The following is an 18579-nucleotide window of genomic DNA, read 5'->3' on the forward strand; positions in this document are numbered from 1 at the left end:
GGGAGGAAGGCTGCCAGTGGAAGACCCCAAAACGATACCTCCTGAAGGCAAGGATGGCTCAGCTGGCCTGGGATCTGCTGGCCCCACCACTGTCACGTGATAGCATTGGTCCCAATCGTTATATCAGCTCCAAACTAGAACCACCACCATCCTGCACCTCCCCTCCAGCACCCACACCTTCTGCTGGAATGATCCTGTTGCTACATAAAGCCTCACTGTTCAGCAACCAAGGTCTGAATTGCCCTATGAGTTCCAATCCACCCATTAGTCCGGGAGATGCCAATCAAGTCAGTTCACATCATAGACTCAGATACTTGGAAGGGACTTTGGAGGTCATTTAGTAACACCTACCCACGCCCTGTCCAATGCAATTCTGCAATTCTGGACACAATTACAGACACACAGCTCCCCAGCCTCTCATTAAATAACAAGCAAAGGACAGACATCATCATCATCATTATTCCCTGCCTATCTGACTGGGTTGCCCCAGGCACTCTCCGCAAGTACTGAGTTCCTCAAGCATCCCTACTAGTATCAGGCTTTAGGGAATCTGAACCCCCCCCCCAATGGTAGGCAGCCAAGAATTAGATAACGAAGGAGAGTTCTTACCTGTGCTGGGCCCGGGGGTAACCCAAGTAACACGGTCCAGGTCCGGTCCCGAATCCAAGGGTTCCACGAGAAGTCAGTACTGCAGGGCCAAGGCAGGACATGAGACAGAAAACCAGGGAAGGTCAGGCACAGGATCACAGGCAGGCTCTGGTAAACAGCAATGTTGCTCCCGCAACCTGGGGCGGGGTCCGACAGCCTTTTATCTTTGTAGGGGTAGTGGCTGGTCCTGATCTCCCGGTGGCTCACTTCCCTGTTTTGCCCGAAGGCGAGCACTCCTCCTACGAGTACTCAGGTCTCTCCTTCTCTCAGACCTTAGTCTCTGCAGCTCGGGAGATGTCGGTGGGTTACTAGACCCAGAGGCCACCTCAGCCTCTCCTGACCCAACTGGTAGTGGAGCAGCTGTAAGTGATTGCCCAGCTGGAGGCAATGAGGTAATCCCAGTATCTGGAGCCGGCAGGCTCAGGTCCCTGACTTGGCCCAGCTGGTGCTTGTTTCAGGGGAACCTGTGCAGACTGGGGCTCTTCAGAATCAGGCCCCAGAATTGGTTCAGCTGCCGCCTGAGGCAAAGAATCCGGCGTGGACTGAGACTCCTCTGGCTCCGAGTCTTAGCCCAAGTCCCAGGCCATCACATTATTCAATATTCACAGAGAGGGGCTTAGAAAGGAGCTCTTGTAGTAATAATGGTGTTGCTCCGAGTAAAGCCCCCCACTTCCTCCATCTCTCCTCTTATACGTCATCCCTACATTGGCTAAGCTGAGTTTTCTGCCTCTGAGCTTTCTGTTCTCCTACTTTCAGTGCCTGCTGGGTTCTGGGAGAAGCGGGGGTCTGCAATGCTTTCTAAAGACACTGAGTCTGTCTGCTGTCTCTCCCCTGGTGCTACTGCTTCTTCCTGTTCCTCTTCCAATATTTCCCAGCTTCTCCCCTCTGCAGCCTCTGGACTGGGACCTTTCACAACCCACCATTGTAAATCTATACAGTGGTGCCTTGGTTTATGAACAACTTGGATAAAGAACGCTGCAAACCCGGAAGTAGGTGTTTTGGTTTGTGAACTTTGCCTTGGAAGCAGAACATGTTTCGCTTCCTGTTGAGTGTGTTCCATTTGTAAATCGAGTCCCCCTCTGCTATGGGAAAGCACGCCTTGGTTTAAGAACGCTTTGGTTTAAGAACGGACTTCCGGAACGGATTAAGTTCGTAAACCAAGGTACTACAGTACTGTCTCCTTCTGCTCTGGCAGGTTCAGGCTGAGGAGGCGGTATCCACCATTCGCCCCCTCCTCTGCCCAGTCAGTATCTGACAACTAACAATGAAAGGAAGCAACCCATTCCATCTTATTTCTACGTTGGCATACAAACCATGCCTTGCGAGGGGCTGCCAAAAAATATATTAAACCATTGGCCATGCTGGATGGGGGTGATGGGAGCTGGCCACTCCTGCTGCCATAGAAAGGTTTGGGGAAACCCCACGACCAACCCCATAAATGTTTGGACTGCATCCTATCAGCCCTAGTTAGCATGGCTAAGGTTAAGGAATGATGGGAGGTGCGGCCCCACTGGCAGAGGAAGAGGAGTGCGAGGGGGAGCGCACCGCCCCCGGCAGCGCGATCCCGGTGGAGTGCCATCACGGCTGCCCCTCTGCCCATGCTGGGTGCCATGCCCCCACAGGCAGTGCACTACACTCCCAGCTCCGCCACCACCTGCTCTCCTCCCCCCCAGTGCCGGAGCGTGAGGCTCTGCCACTGTGCAGTCCACTGATATCTGTAGGGCCACAGGGACCCCCTCCCCATTCCTGCCATCAGTCATCCTTGCCTTGGGCCTTAGGAAGGAAAAGGAGCTTGTAAACTCTGTATAAATCCAGAAGTCTTCTCTTCCTGAAGCAGGCACAGAGAAATAGCACTCACAGGCTCTAATTTACCACACTGCCTCAATTTCAATAAGTAATAAAATATTGAACGAAACGTTTAAAAAGAAGCCGGTAGAATCATTAACTACTGAAAATGAGCAAAACAACAAGATGCTTCTTTAATTGCCTCTCCCCCTTCCCGGCGCACAAAGACACAGTTTATGGAACGAGACACTATTGTGAGACAAAAAGATAATCAATGCTGAGTGGTTGTTCGAGTGAGCTGTGCGGCAATTTAACAGCGCAAACAGACCAGAGAGGCTGGAGACCCAACGTAGCCTTAAATTAGTGTCTCAGGATACTGGAAGAACGGCAAGGCCAGCTGAAGGAACACAAGTCAATGAAGCATCAAGTTACCAAATGCACAGTAATGATGCTTCCATGGATGTAGCGACTCATGCAAAGAAGCATTGCGGGATGACCCAATTCAGGGATAAGGAACCTGTGACCCCACAGATGTTGTTGGACTACCGTCCACATCATCCTGGTCAGTGGCCGTGCTGGCTGTGGGTGATGCAAGTTGGAGTCCAACAGCACCTTGGGGGGCTACCTGCTCCCTCAGGGCCTCACCCTCCAGTTCTTAAATAAGTTCTCAGTTTGAGCTAACTCCATCGGTGCTGAAGGAACAGCTCCTTTGGAAGCCAAAGCCCTTGGAGCCAGTCTTCCTTGGAGCTGGAAAATGGACAAGTGGAAGATGCTTTTCCATGTCCTCACCCTCACCACTGATTGGATGCTCAAGAGTGGACAGACAAGCAGCAGCAGCAGTAGTGTGGCCTCACATCCTGCTTTACAGAGGTCAGGCCTCTGTCTGTCCAAGTGTGGTTTAAAGACACCTAAGAAGAAAGACCAGAAGCCTTGACGTTTACCCATCGACAGGGAAAAACACCTGGGCATCAGGCTGAACAGAGACACACCACCTGGACACAGTCTTCCCCAATATTTATTGGAAGCACAAAATCTGAATGGAAGCACAATATTTATTGTGCTTCCATTCAGATTTTGGCGTCTGTACATAAAGCTAGCCACATTTTGTGCAAATCTGTGCCCTTTTATCGCGACCCTCTCAGTTGTTGTTGTTGTTGTTTATTTCAAAACCATTTTTTTTTTACAAACATCAAATTCAAAATCCATATTCATTTTCTAACATAAGCCTATTACATAGACTACTTAAATTAAAACATATCTAATTGCTCTAGGCTTCTCTTTGCTATATGTAAATACAATGCAATTAACAAATTATATTATAAATGATATTATAGGTTCCCATATACCCCCCACTCCCCTTCACCCATGTGTGATCTCAATATTTTGCTTCTTCCATCTTGTTGTGTTGTTATAATTTAATAATTATTCTATTGATTCTATTATTATGTTCTTGCTTACCCCTGCACGTTTTACACATTCTGTATTAATATTTCAATTCCGGAACCATATTTTTTCATGTATTCCTTCACTCCATCTCCTTCACTCTCTAATTATTCTCTAATTTGAGTGGCCTCTAATAATTGCCATCATCCATGGCAATTATTTTGCATGGCGACCCTCTCAGTTTTTTTGGCAATGCATAATAATAATAATAATAATAATAATAATAATAATAATAATAATAATTTATTATTTATACCCCGCCCATCTGGCTGGGCCTCCCCAGCCACTCTGGGCGGCTTCCATAGAAACCAAAAATACAGTAAAATATCACACGCTAAAAACGTCCCTGAACAGGGCTGCCTTAAGATGTCTTCTGCATGTCAGGTAGTTGTTTATCTCTTTGACATCTGCTGGAAGGGCGTTCCACAGGGCAGGCGCCACTACCGAGAAGGCCCTCTGCCTGGTTCCCTGTAGCTTTGCTTCTTGCAATGAGGGAACCGCCAGAAGGCCCTCGGCGCTGGACCTCAGCGTCCAGGCAGAATGATGGGGGTGGAGACACTCCTTCAGATATACTGGACCGAGGCCGTTTAGGGCTTTAAAGGTCAGCACCAACACTTTGAATTGTGCTCGGAAACGTACTGGGAGCCAATGTAGGTCTTTCAAGACCGGTGTTATATGGTCTTGGCGGCCGCTCCCAGTCACCAGTCTAGCTGCCGCATTCTGGATTAGTTGTAGTTTCCGAGTCACCTTCAAAGGTAGTCCCACGTAGAGTGCTTTGCAGTAGTCCAAGCATAAGATAACCAGAGCATGCACCACTCTGGCGAGACAGTCCGCAGGCAGATAGGGTCTCGGCCTACGTACCAGATGGAGCTGGTAAACAGCTGCCCTGGACACAGATTTGACCTGTGCCTCCATGGACAGCTGTGAGTCCAAAATGACTCCCAGGCTGCGCACCTGGTCCTTCAGGGGCACAGTTACCCCATTCAGGACCAGGGAATCCTCCACACCTGCCCGCCTCCTGTCCCCCAAAAACAGTACTTCTGTCTTGTCAGGATTCAACCTCAATCTGTTAGCCGCCATCCATCCTCCAACCGCCTCCAGACACTCACACAGGACCTTCACCGCCCTCACTGGTTCTGATTTAAAAGAGAGGTAGAGCTGGGTATCATCCGCATACTGATGAACACCCAGCCCAAACCTCCTGATGATCTCTCCCAGCGGCTGCATGTAAATGTTGAAAAGCATGGTGGAGAGGACAGAACTCTGAGACACCCCACAAGTGAGAGCCCAGGGGTCTGAACACTCATCCCCCACCACCACTTTCTGAACACGGCCCAGGAGGAAGGAGCGGAACCACTGTATGACATTAGAAGGAAGGAAGATGAGCAAAAGAGTCAAGAGGCTCTGGAGGTCAACGGTGGAAGCCCCCAGAATTGTGTTGGCCTCAGCAGATTCCCAGCTATTCCCCCACCCTCCCATTGAGCTAACATATGCTCAAACTGTGAGCTTAATTTGCAAAGTAATGTTTTTTTCTTCATTGCAAAGGTTAAAGGTGTCCCTTTTACTGTGCTTTTACTTTTACTATAGGGTTTACTATACTGTGCTTTTACTTCTACTATAGGGATGTGGGTGGCGCTGTGGGTTAAACCACAGAGCCTAGGACTTGCCGATCAGAAGTTCAGCGGTTCGAATCCCTGCGACGGGGTGAGCTCCTGTTGCTTGGTCCCTGCTCCTGCCAACCTAGCAGGTCAAAAGCACGTCAAAGTGCAAATAGATAAATAGGTACCGCTCCGGTGGGAAGGTAAACGGCGTTCCCGTGCTCTGGTTCGCCAGAAGCGGCTTAGTCATGCTGGCCATGCTGTACGCCAGCTCCCTCGGCCAATAAAGCGAGATGAGCGCCGCAACTCAGAGTCGGTCACGACTGGACCTAATGGTCAGGGGTCCCTTTACTTTACCTTTTACTGTGCATTCATGATAATTTGTGCTCATGATGGCATTGGTGTACGCAATCCCACTTTCAATACTGTTTATGCCTGGAAAGTATTTTGGGTAGACACATGGATGTAGCCAGGGCGAGCATTGGGGGGCAACGGCTCCCCCTTAAATTAAGTAAATGAAAAAATAATAGAAATTGCAGAAAGATTTTGACAGATTTTTCCAAGCACTTGGGATCAAAAGAAAGTACAGTGGATGCTTGGGTTGCGAACATGATCTGTGCGGGATGCATGTTCACAACCCACAGGGTTCGCAACCCACAGCGGCACGTCTGCAAACATGCAGGTTACGATTCAGCACTTCTGCACATGCACAAAGCGTGATTTAGCACTTCTGTGCATGCATGACCCCCGAAACCTGGAAGTAACCCGTTCTGTTACTTCGGGGTTCCGGTGGGTCCGTAACCTGAAAAAACGCAACCTGAAGCGTCTGTAACCCAAGGTATGACTGTAATTTAAAGCAACTGCTGTTGGGACATTTCATTCCTAATCAGCTAGACAGAGCCAAACACAGGATGATGTCAGGTGGGTGCCTTGCCCCCCCCCAAATATATCTTGGCTACACCCATGGGTGGACAGACTGCTTTGTGCATGTCCACCAGTGCATGTCCTGTAACTTCCTGCTGAAATCCTGTAATTTTTCGTATCACAAATGTCTCGCTTTCATTCCTCCATAGTGCAAGAGTGCTGTGCCATATGGCTATCATGCAATAACTTTGGGAAAGCATAACGGAACAAGTAAGAAAGCGGAATGATGTGGAGAGGATCCAGTATAAATCCACCGCTAATGTCCTATGATTGCATCAGTGACATATTGCAGAATAAACTCACAAAAATAGCCCTCACACCAATCTGGAAGGGCCTTGAGAAGCTCATTCTTTACCCTGTTTATACAAGAATCCTTGCAGTGTTTCCCCCCTCTTTCTTAAGAATATTTTTTATTGCTTTCCCCCTAAGGTGTGATATACAAGGGAAGTGCTCCTTGGGCAGCTCTGAGTCTTCTCTCTTCTTTAATGAATCCAGCACAATTGGATCTGGACTTTAATTTGAAAAGCCAAGCTGCTAGTAACCCAGGAATGATTACACATGACAACTCCCACTGCCTGCCTGGCTGGACTTTAAAAGAATTACATCTCCCTGGCCCCATACTAAATCTTATATTTATCATGGAGCCTACATTAAACAGGTCAGTTGCTTTGGCAGAGGAAAGATTCCATTGAGATGCCAAAGACTTCCTTTTTTCAAAATTAAGTTTCTGTGCAGCGATTTTACTGCTTTTCCAGTGTTAGTAACAATTTCGTTGTTAACTTTTTCCTACCCAAATGTGCGGAAAAGTGTGCTTTAAAATGTCTGGCTGCTTTACCTTTGGGTAGGGATGGCGGAGAATTCTGACAGAAACAGAAAGAGGAGAGGAAATTGGTTATATTTGCCAAATTGCCCCATGTCTGGAAAAGAAAGCAATTCAGAGAATACGATTGGTGTTCACTGTCGTTGCTTTCAATCTGCAAATGATATGTAACTGATTACATTCCTCCATTTGTATTGTGTTTCCTTTGCATTGAAATGAATGGGGTGGAATAATGTAAAGACAACATAGTTTATGTAATCAACATAGTTATCTGTGTAAATTACATAAGTCTGCCACAGAGTACTGTGAGACAGTTATTTTTGGCAGAAGTTGAACAGCAGTGGAACAGAAAAAGTGATGCATGTGATGAATACAGGGGTGAAATGGGAAATGATGCTTTCTTACATCCAAGCATTTGGACTTAGCACTCCTTCAGTGCAGAGGCCCTGATTCCTTTGTGTTGCTTAGGCTACCTCTTGACTACTACCCTCTTGAAGACAAGTTTGGTTTGTTTTTGTCAGGGAACTGCCATCGGAGCCAGAGGCGGAGGGAAGGCTCCAGAGGGATGCCGGAGAGGGTCCCAGTAGGGAGAGAGGCAGCCCATCTGCTGGGGAAGGAAATCAGCGTAACACCAGTGGAGAAGGGGGGCAGATGGGGGAATCAGAGAGGAGGCTCCAGGACTCCTCGCCGGAGACCAGCGGGGAGAGCACGGGTACTCCGCTGCCCACACCCTCCCTGCACAGAAGACTTCCGCGCAGGGAGAGTAGGAGGAGACTTGGCGTCAAAGAACTTCTTTGCTGGAAGAAGTTCAAGAAACGCCCACTGACAGATTCTGCCAGCGATTGAGCCAGCCACGAAGTGAAGGGCTGTCCAGACAGAAAGGGTTCAACCAGGTAACCTAGCCAGGAGTGGCGGCAACTTACGCACGAGCAACCCCTAGAACCATTACAGCTTTCTCCAACCTTTCCCCCCTCTCTGCTCTGAGACAGGACTGGTCTAATCATGCCAGAGGCATAGCCTTCCCAGAACTGGTGCCCTTCAGATGTTTGAGCACAACCCCTATAATCTCTGCCTTTGGCCATGCTGGCTGAGGCTGATGGCCGTTTTTGAGCAAAACATATGGAAGACATCAAGGGATGTTGTTAGACACCAGCTCTCATCAGCCCCAAACCACCATGGCCAGTGGTCAAGCAGGAGGATGGTTGCAGAGCGGACTATTGCAGAGAAGGCAATACTGAATTAGATGGACCAATCTAATGATTTGACTTGGTATAAGGCATCTTCTGTCATACTGCCCAGTCAGTTTCTCCAGTCTTAAATTACATAGCTATAGTTATTATGGATATTGCATATTTAAGCATTTGGATTTTTATAAATGTAAATCATCTGAAATCATGCTTATTGGACAGCTAGGTATTTTGATTGTGTGTTTTGATTTTGCTTATTGCAAACTGCTTCAACATCTATGGGCAGTGGTTGTTGTTGCCATTTGAGAGACAATGGATTGTGGAGTCAAACTGCTACATCAGCTGCAGCAAAGTGTTCTCCCCAAGTCACATTTTCATTGTGCCACATACTTTTGCCTCTGGAACTGCCCAGAACTGGCATGTCGGCCCCAGAAGGCTCTCCAAGGAGAAATGATGTTCTTGGGCTGAAAACATCCCCCACCTTTGGCCTATAGACTGACTTGCTTGCTTCCATGTAACTGTTAAAGCCAAGTTGCCCTCCTTCGTACTTTCCTTTCTCTCTGCCCACCCCCTGGCCCAGAATTTCTAGGCTCCGTTTATGCAATTCACACACCCAGCATCTGGAAATTAAACAGTGAGCTAAACAACGGCTCCCTTGTGATTAGGACCCAGTAATGTAAATTTATGCTCCGAATTTTTATAACTTTTAAATATAGCTAAATGAAATTGAGACCCTGAATGCTGATTTCATTATATGTGATTTCCAGATCGCTCCCAAGTCAGCCATAGCTATTCATAATAATTTATTCTAACCTAGTCATGATGACTATAGTTAGTCCCTAAGCACCCTCCTCTTATCAGGGGTAGCATAGAATTGCTAAAATCCTCAGCCTAGGCGAAAGCCTGGAATTTCTGGAGCTGGAAGAAAGTGATAGAGGTGAGATACAGAGTTATCATGTCACCGTCTGGTTCACTGGCGGTCAAAGTCCCGGCTGAGGACGTCGGGACCGGGGGCAAGACGGTGGGGTGGGAGCAGGAACGGGACTCCGGAAGCCAGGAGTCAGGGAGCCAAGAGTCCAAGGGTCAAAGAGCCAGGAGTCAGAAACCAAAGGTCCAAGGGTTGAGGAAGCAAGGAGTCACAAAGTCAGGGGTCCGAGGATCAAGAAGCAAGGAGTCAAACACAGCAAAGCAGGGAACGTGTTGCTGTGGCAAAGAGCTGAAGGGAAAATGCTGACCTTATATCCCTTCCCAGCTCTTGCCACCAGGTGCTGTGAGTTACCAATCAGCCTCACCTGTGTGGCCGTGCCTTGCCTCTTCAGAACAAACTTAGGAAGGCCCCAGTCCTGCAAAGTCCTATTGGTCACAGAGCCTGGCTCCTGCACGCACACCTGACATATCGATTCCAACCAGTAGCTCAGCCTATTACTCCAGAACTTGTCGGATTTTAGCTCGGCTAAACAATAGGGGGCTCCTCCAGTTGACCTGTTTATTGAGCATTCCTACATGGACTGGCAGTGCCTCTCCAGGGTTTCAAACAGGGGGACATTCCCACCCCTGTTTGGAGGTGTCAGGAATTGAACCTGAGAGCCTTCTGCATGTGAAGCGTTCTCCTGATGAGCTGCAGCCCTTCACATCATGACGCCCATTCAGATCACACTTTCCCTAACTCCCAGGCAGCATGGCTGGTGATCAAGGATGATGGGAGTTATAGTTCACAACATTTGGAGGGTGCCACACAGCCTACCACTGTGTAAACAGCTATTTCCTACACCCCTGCAAAAGAAATCATTATCTGCGATGTAGTTCTGAGTTGGGATCCGAACTAAGCTTGTTGGCAGCCATCTGTCTCAACAAACAATGGAGTGTGCCTCCAAGGGTGAAGTCAAATGGCTGCATTAGCAGAACCAAAGGAACCTCCTTGGGGCACAAACCTGGGCAGTGTGTATGGAGGTTGTCAGCTGCCCAGACGACAAGAGTCATCTCTTGGTCTCACCGATGTGGTCCAAAGGAAAGCAGAGCAATACGTTTGGCACCAGATTTGCTGCAGGAGTTGCCGGAAGCAGGGACTCCACTTCGGATTCGTGTAGGGTTTATTCCTTAGCCTTTTCTTCTCCCAAAGGTAATGAGTTTTCCTTATCCTAGGTGGGCTACCGTCCCAGGCTTGCCCCTCACCTCCCTCTACAGAACATGCAGAAATTGCCTGCTTTGGACCCACTATTGGGCTCATCTGCTCATTCCACCAGAGCCTGAACTAAAGTAAAGGGACCCCTGACCATTAGGTCCAGTCGTGGCCGACTCTGGGGTTGCGGCGCTCATCTCACTTTATTGGCCGAGGGAGCCGGTGTACAACTTCCAGGTCATTTGGCCAGCATAACTCAGCCGCTTCTGGTGAACCAGAGAACAAAAACGCCGTTTACCTTCCCACCGGAGCGGTACCTATTTATCTACTTGCACTTTGAGGTGCTTTCGAACTGCTAGGTTGGCAGGAGCAGGGACCGAGCAATGGGAGCTCACCCCATTGCGGGAATCCAAACTGCTGACCTTCTGATCAGCAAGTCCTAGGCTCTGTGGTTTAACCCACAGCGCCACCCGCATCCCTTGAACTAAGGTAGGCTACAGCTAACTGATTGTGCCATTTCCTTCACCAGACAGCTTTCTGAATCTATGATAATGCTTTCTCAGTGTGTGTGTGTGTTATAAATGCATAGTTTTTACTTTGAATGTCCTCCCATTTCATCCCACGCATGATCCTTGATCTGTTCATTTCACAAACGCTGCCAAGAACTCTGCAACATGTCACCAAGCGATATTATAAAGAGTAATGTTTATCCTGTAAGAACAGCAGGCCTACCATGATCTTGGAATGGATTTGCAATCAAAATTGCTGCTATGCTTTAAAGCCAGCACTTGTAGAAAAATGGTGTTTTATAGCTATTTCTCCTAATGCCAGTTCTGATGTAGTTTTTACCCCTGCAACTTATAAACTTTCAAGTGCGGTGGAAGATGATTTATCTAATCTATATGATACAGTTAGAATGCTCTGCTGTAAAAAATATATATGAGCTATTGATCTCAGGAGATTCTAATTTAGATTAGCTTCCGGCAGGGTGGAGGCAGGAGAGACAGCAATAAACTGAAGCATTCTTTGCAGGCATCGCGTTCTGAATGTGTTATCAAGAAGTTAAAAATAGCCTTGGTCAGCACTAATTTTTACCACCGTAAAATCTTATGCCACCATCTGGCTGAGCTGGTGCTAACGGAGATCATTCAAGACAGGGTAGTTTATTTAATTCTTAGCATTCATAATCCTGCCTTTCTTTCTTGTTGCATTGATAGTCCCAGATTTCATCCACCAATGAAAGCAAGGCCACATACATTGCATTTTTTAAACAGTACAGTGAAAGGAGGCAGGAAATTCTATGAAAACTAGAATTATTGGCTGTGGTTCGCCCCGTGGTTGTGGGTCCACTGCCTTCCATCCTACCAGTTGCAATAAGCACCAGTCCTCACTACTGCCTATAACTACACTGTAAACAAATCACAACAAATGCTCTGTATAGACAAGGCATAAACTACCGTATTTTTCGCCCTATAGGACGCATTTTTTACCCTCCAAAAATGAAGGGGAAATGTATGTGCGTCCTATGGGGCGAATATAGGCTTTCGTTGAAGCCTGGAGAGCGAGAGGGGTCGGTGCACACCGACCCCTCTCGCTCTCCAGGCTTCGCGGACCTCTCCGCAAGCAGTGGGAGCGCTCCCACTGCTTGCGGAGAGTGGCCTGCATGCTGAAGCCTGCACGCGCTGAGCTCAGCGCGTCCAGGCTTCGCGGACCTCTCAGCAAGCAGCGAGAGCCAGCACTGGGCTCCCACAGCTTGCAGAGAGCTGCCTGTTTGGGGGCTGGGGTCGGGGGAAGCTTGGGCGGGCCTCCCCAGCCTGGGGGGGGAAAATAATTTTTTCCCCTTTATTTCCCCCCAAAAAAACTAGGTGCGCCTTATGGGACAGTTCATCCTATAGGGTGAAAAATACGGTAACTACCATCAGGGCTCTTTTTCCGCTAGATCTTACAGGAACTGAGTTTTGGCACCTCTCAGGTGGGTACCACCGCCATTCTAAGAGAGCGAGGGAGGCATTTATGGTGAGTTCCGGCACCTCCTTTTCTAGAAAAATAGTACAGTGGTATCTCGGGTTACATACTGTCAGGGGCTCAGGAGCAGAGGCACAGGAGAGGGAGGAAATGGAGAGCGAGGGGGAGGAATCCGAGGGGAGCGCAGGCGATGACAGTGGTCCGAGGAATTCCCTGAGTCTCTCCAGCGAATCGGAAGATTCACAGAAGGGGGCGCCGATGGCCAGGGCAAGGGGGGTGCCAAGGGGGATACCCCAGAAGGAAGGGGCCAGCGGGGACTCCCAGAGCAGCAGTTGGAAATCAGGACCAGCTTCCCCACCAGAGCGCAGTGGGGGGGAGGAGTCCCAGGTATCGGGACCAGTGTGCTCACCACCAGCGAGAGGAGATGAGTCAGGATTGACCACGCCTCCATCGGAGAGCGCGGAAACGGTCAAGAGGAAGGTTGCCGGCTGGGCGCACGCGCCAAGTTCAAAAGTACAGGCGAGCGGCACAGCAGGTAGCCCGGATAGGGAACCAGGTCCTAAAGCCCGCCGGAAGGAGGGACAAGAGTCAGGGGGGTCAGCGTCAGAAGAGTCCAGAAAGGAGGAAACCCCGGGGGGCAGACGGACCCAGAGGAGGAAAGAACAACGGAAGAGGTGGAGTAAGGCTAAAGTCTTAAACTGGTGTATAGGGTGCGGGGACTCAGACGGAGCTTCGCCGGTCTAGGTTCTAAGACGTAGAGCTGCACGCTGCGGCTTGGAAATGGAAACTGAACTTCAATAAAGACTTTTGTACATTATCACAGACTAGCGTTGGTCCTCTGTGAGCTTCACATACGCTTCAGGTTACATACGCTTCAGGTTACAGACTCCGCTAACCCAGAAATAGTGCTTCAGGTTAAGAACTTTGCTTCAAGATGAGAACAGAAATCGTGCTCTGGCGGCGCGGCAGTAGCAGGAGGCCCTATTAACTAAAGTGGTGCTTCAGGTTAAGAACAGTTTCAGGTTAAGTACGGCCCTCCGGAACGAATTAAATACTTAACCCGAGGTACCACTGTACTGACTACCATGTAAGATTTGTGAAAGCAAATAGGGATGGATGCTGGATAAAGATATAATCTGAGGGAACCCAGTGATCTGAGAATCATAGCTACCTCTCTTGTGTGTGTCTCCAACATGCTGAGTTTACATTTATTCATTTATTTATTTTAATCAGTTTATGGGTGGATTTACACGGGGGGGGGGGAGGAATGCTATAAATAGGTCAGAAATTAAATCACTATAACAAAAGAAAACACGGTGTAAAAAATCACATAGAATTTTTTTGCTCTCTGGTGCCCTCTGGTGTTGCACACTTATAACACATTCAAATTGTCTCTAATCACCTATTGAAAGAACTGTTAGCTGTTCTCTACAAAATGTATTCTGCATGGCAGCCCATGTGGACTTGGTAACTGAGCCTTATTTGCTCCTCACTTAAGACTGCTTGTCACTTAAATCTCTTTCTCCCAAGAAATCCTCCTTAGTGCTTTCAGTGCCTGTCATCATCAAACTGGAGCCCTTTGTTAAAAGCTTAACAAAACTAAGTAGCTTCAGAGCCCACTAAAATGAGAGAGTAATTCATCAGTTCTTGCAAGGGAAGGTAATAAAGGTTTAAATGAATGTTCAACAGACAATGGTCTGTTCATCAGACGCAATCAGGAAACGTAAACTCCCCAACCTAGAGACCTTGTTATTTGAGGGATTAAAAACCTGATTGTAATTTACCATCAATATTTTAATTATTGCATGCAGCTCTCTGAGAGCAGTGCTCAAGGTGTGTGCATGGGGACATGGGGACATACCCTCAGAGCTGCTGCTGAAAGAACTGCAGCTCCCTCAGGCCTGTGTCTAAGAGCTACTTCACATCTAATTTTAAAATGGGGCTGTGCAACCTTTTTGACGCTGCTTTGTCTTATTCCCAGCTCTCTTTACAAAGTAGATTCATCCCTTTCTATTAAGCCACTTGTGCTGTAGGGTGAGTCAAAGGGTGCTTCCAAACAGAGGGCCTGAGGCAGTGGTGTAGCATGGGTTGCTAGTGCCCAGGGGGGCAGGAAGGGAAACAGACTGGCCGCCTAACAGCGTCCGCTTCAACCAGGAGATTGTAGGCGCAGAGATAAGAAGAGTTATTCCATTGCCTGGAGAGATCACTTCCTGGTTTGCATGCCGACATGTTATGGAAGTACACAGCTGTGCTGAGGCAGCACTGGGTGTTAAAATGTTGCAGCCTTAACAATTTTGCACCCGGGGCAACCACCCCTGTGCCCCCCACACTACACCACTGGCTTGAGTGGCGTATGACAAAGATTCAATGCCACCACACACCCCAAGACTAGATTTCTCTACTAGCCAGCAGTTTCCCTCAGATTCTGCCTGGCTCTACATCTCCTCCCCTGCCTGATTATTCTGTTTCTGCCTCAGTATGCCTAGCAAACAAGTCAGAGCTAATTTGTGCAAAATTGTGCAAATTTATGCAATTAAAATTGTGCAAATTTATGCAATTAAAATTGTGCAAATTTAATTGGTTGAGAGAAGACTAATCAATGGAGGCTGAAGTCCTGCACACATTTACACGTGTGTAAGTCCAGCTGAACTCAGTCTGACTAACTGCTGGCAAACACATACAGAACTGCACTGTAAGCTTTCTTCAGTTGGGTGATATGCCCTAGTTGAAATGAGACTTCTCAGATACATGCAATGAATTCTGATAATTGGGAGATTAATAGTTAAGATACTGATCTTAGAAGCTCTGCTGAAGAGAAAAGAAGGCTATAAAACTCTAGCCTCTTTTTCCACTGCACAAGTAATTGAATGAGAAAATGGGGCTGAATTTGTGAGTCATCTTGCATTATCATCAACGGGTCCGGTTGGGAGTTGGCAAAAATTCATTATAAGACATATTTGAACATGATTTAAATAGACCTCACATGCAGCCTGCCAAATGTCTAAGCACACTTGCTATTTACCTTATTTTTAAAAGTTCATTTCTTGGCTCACCACTGTCTTTTTAAAACTGCCTATGTGTTCTTGAAGACAAAAATGGTGTGAAAGGATGAAGGTACACAAGAACAAAAGGATAGTGGGAGAGAAAAAAATATTCTGTTTTCCCCAGGAATGAACTGGGAAGGTATCTGCTTCTAATCAAGGACAGGGCTGTACACATATTTTATTTCTTTTGAAGGAATTAAATATGTGCCAGTCAAAGAAGAATCATGAGATTCATATTGATATTTTATAATCTGTATCTCCGCAGGTCCCATCAGTTCTCTTGCCTATGGATTTCCAATTTCATTCTTAACACAAGCCTGCCACTGTCTGATTACAGTTAACTTCTGATACAATATTTATTTTAAAGTTAAATCCCAAGGTGGCTTCTTAAAAAAACAACAACTCAGACTTTATTCCTACTAATGCCTTTTCAATTCATACCAGCATCTGCTGAATTGTTCCAAACCAACTGAGTTCAAACTTCTTACCCTGAGGGGAACTTTTCCACAACCATCCAAACTGTAGCATAACCCTTATGCACTGCCAGAGATTCTGGGCACATCCTCTGGCACACTTGCCATTTGCTAGAAACTAGACAAAGCCATCCGAACCACATCACACAAGCGCACGTCCTCTCCTGACTCACAGACTGCGAGTATTTCTTGGAAGGGATTCGAGAACACACCCAAACTTTAGGTTTGTGCTGTAAAAGTGGATTAAAGAGCTCTGTCGCCCTGCACAACAAATCCACTTAAAACGAATAAGACTTTTTGCACCTGTGCAGAAGGTCCCAGGTTCAATCTCTGTCATCCGTGGAGGAGGACAACTTAAACACGTTGCAGAGTTTCCCTAAAATAGACCAGAGGCAATTGTATTTCATCCAGCAGAGCTTTACTGCTACTGAAGGCAAATGAGAACAATGGTCACAAATCCAATACATTCAGGATTGGCACAGTCCATAAGAAATCCAGTTGCAGCACTTAATTGAAATTTGACTTAGAACTTATAGGTAGGTAGCCGTGTTGGTCTGCCATAGTCATTGTTAGAACTTATTATAAGACTAAAGAGAAAGTGAGTGAAAGCCAGGCTCCTTCTGGCCCTACTATTATAGTCAGCATGACCTTGACAGAAAGGACAACAGAACCAGTTTAAACCACCTGTACTCAGTTTCCCAGAAGGAATAACCTGAACATCATGAAGTTTCTTTCACACAGAGATGCTTCTTGAACCCTCTTGAATATAGTAGGCTAGGAAATATCTCTACACATCAGATCCATACTTTCTGTACTAAGAAATGCAAACTGACAATCTCCAGGAAGGGCTGAGCAAAACCCTCCTTTGAAAACCCTAGAGAGCCACTGCCAGTCAGTGTATACAATACTGAGCTAGATGGACCAATGGCCTGACTCTGTATAAAGCAGCATCCTATGTTACTAGCTTTCCAGATTCTAATACAGTGATACCTCGGGTTACAGACACTTCAAGTTACAGACTCCGCTAACCCAGAAATAGTACCTTGGGTTAAGAACTTTGCTTCAGGATGAGAACAGAAATTGTGCAGCAGTGGCATGGCGGCAGCGGGAAGCTAAAGTGGTGCTTCAGGTTAAGAACAGTTTCAGGTTAAGAACAGACCTCCAGAACAAATTAAGTTCTTAACCTGAGGTACCACTGTACTGGTAATCTATCAGAAGATGGTTTGAACACAATGTCTTGTTGATAACCTTGCGAGTTGGTGGAAGCACTACGACTTGGCCCTGAAGTTCCCAGACTGTTGCAGTCAGGCCTGGCCCACCCATGAGATGGGGTGAAGCAGCCACCTCGGGTGGCAGAAGTCCTTGAGGCGGCGCTTCCATGGTGCCTGACTGCTTTCATCACCAGCAGAGAAGCGGCGCTGTTATCATTGCCAGTTTTTGGCGAGCTCTCACAAGAAATCACCAAGATCTCACAGAGCATACAAAATCTCGTGATATTACAGTGAGATCTTGCCGGAAATCAGCGCTGATGCCAGCCCTGGTTGCAAGTCTGCCCTTGACCTCAATATGTACTCCAAGAAACAGGAAGAAAACACAAAAATGATTCCTCAAGAAGGAACAGGGAGCTTAGAAACAAATGGAAAGGGATATGGTGGGTAATCTGAGAGAAGAGGATGCAATTTTCAGGTTGGAGATAATGGACGCAGAGAAGCAGTTAGAGATGAAATACCATGCAGATGAGGAGACAGAATGACAACTGTGGATGGATTTTTCCTTTGTGGTGTTCTACCACCTCTTTGACTTTGTTCTCCCTCTGGGAGAAATTACAGCTGGCAAAAACTGAGTGCAGCTGGCAATTACTGTCACTAACTAGCGAGAATATAATATTGATGTGAAAAGACTCCAAACTTCAGTTGCCCCAAATGATTCTTCCACCAAACGCATTATAGAACAAAAGAAGCCTGTAGTAGAAAACTGTCTTTCATTTAAAATAATCATGACATACCAATTTGTTATTTTGTGACTGTACAGATTCTATAGGCAGGGCTCAGGTACATACTGCCAGGGACACACATAACCTCCATTTTACAGCAGCTACACCGAGCTTACATCCACAACATACATTTAAAGCATTCTTATACCACTCGGCCAATAAAGCGAGATGAGCGCCACAACCCCAGAGTCAGCCACGACTGGACCTAATGGTCAGGGGTCCCTTTACCTTTACCTTATACCACTTTGGCAGTCATGGCTTCCCCCAAAGAACCCTGGTTTTGTTATGGGTGCTGACCTCGCAGACTTACAATTCTCACCACCCTGAACAAACTACAGATGAGATGTTAAAACCTCTTCCTCAAGAATATTCAACTTGTTATCAAATTCTTTTTAAAAATGAGCAGGTATGGAGAAACCAAGACCACAGATCTTCTCTCTTGACATCTAATTTGATTTGTGCAATTCTTCCATTTCTTTTTCTGTATGCTGAACCCTCAATCGTGTGATTTTCCACCTCCCTCCCTCCAAGTTGGACACTCCAGGAACAGATTTAAACCTCACCTGCGGTTTGTGTGAAT

Source organism: Podarcis melisellensis (genome assembly GCF_964234715.1).
Source record: "Podarcis melisellensis genome assembly, chromosome: 7".
NCBI classification, from domain to species: Eukaryota; Metazoa; Chordata; class Lepidosauria; order Squamata; family Lacertidae; genus Podarcis; species Podarcis melisellensis.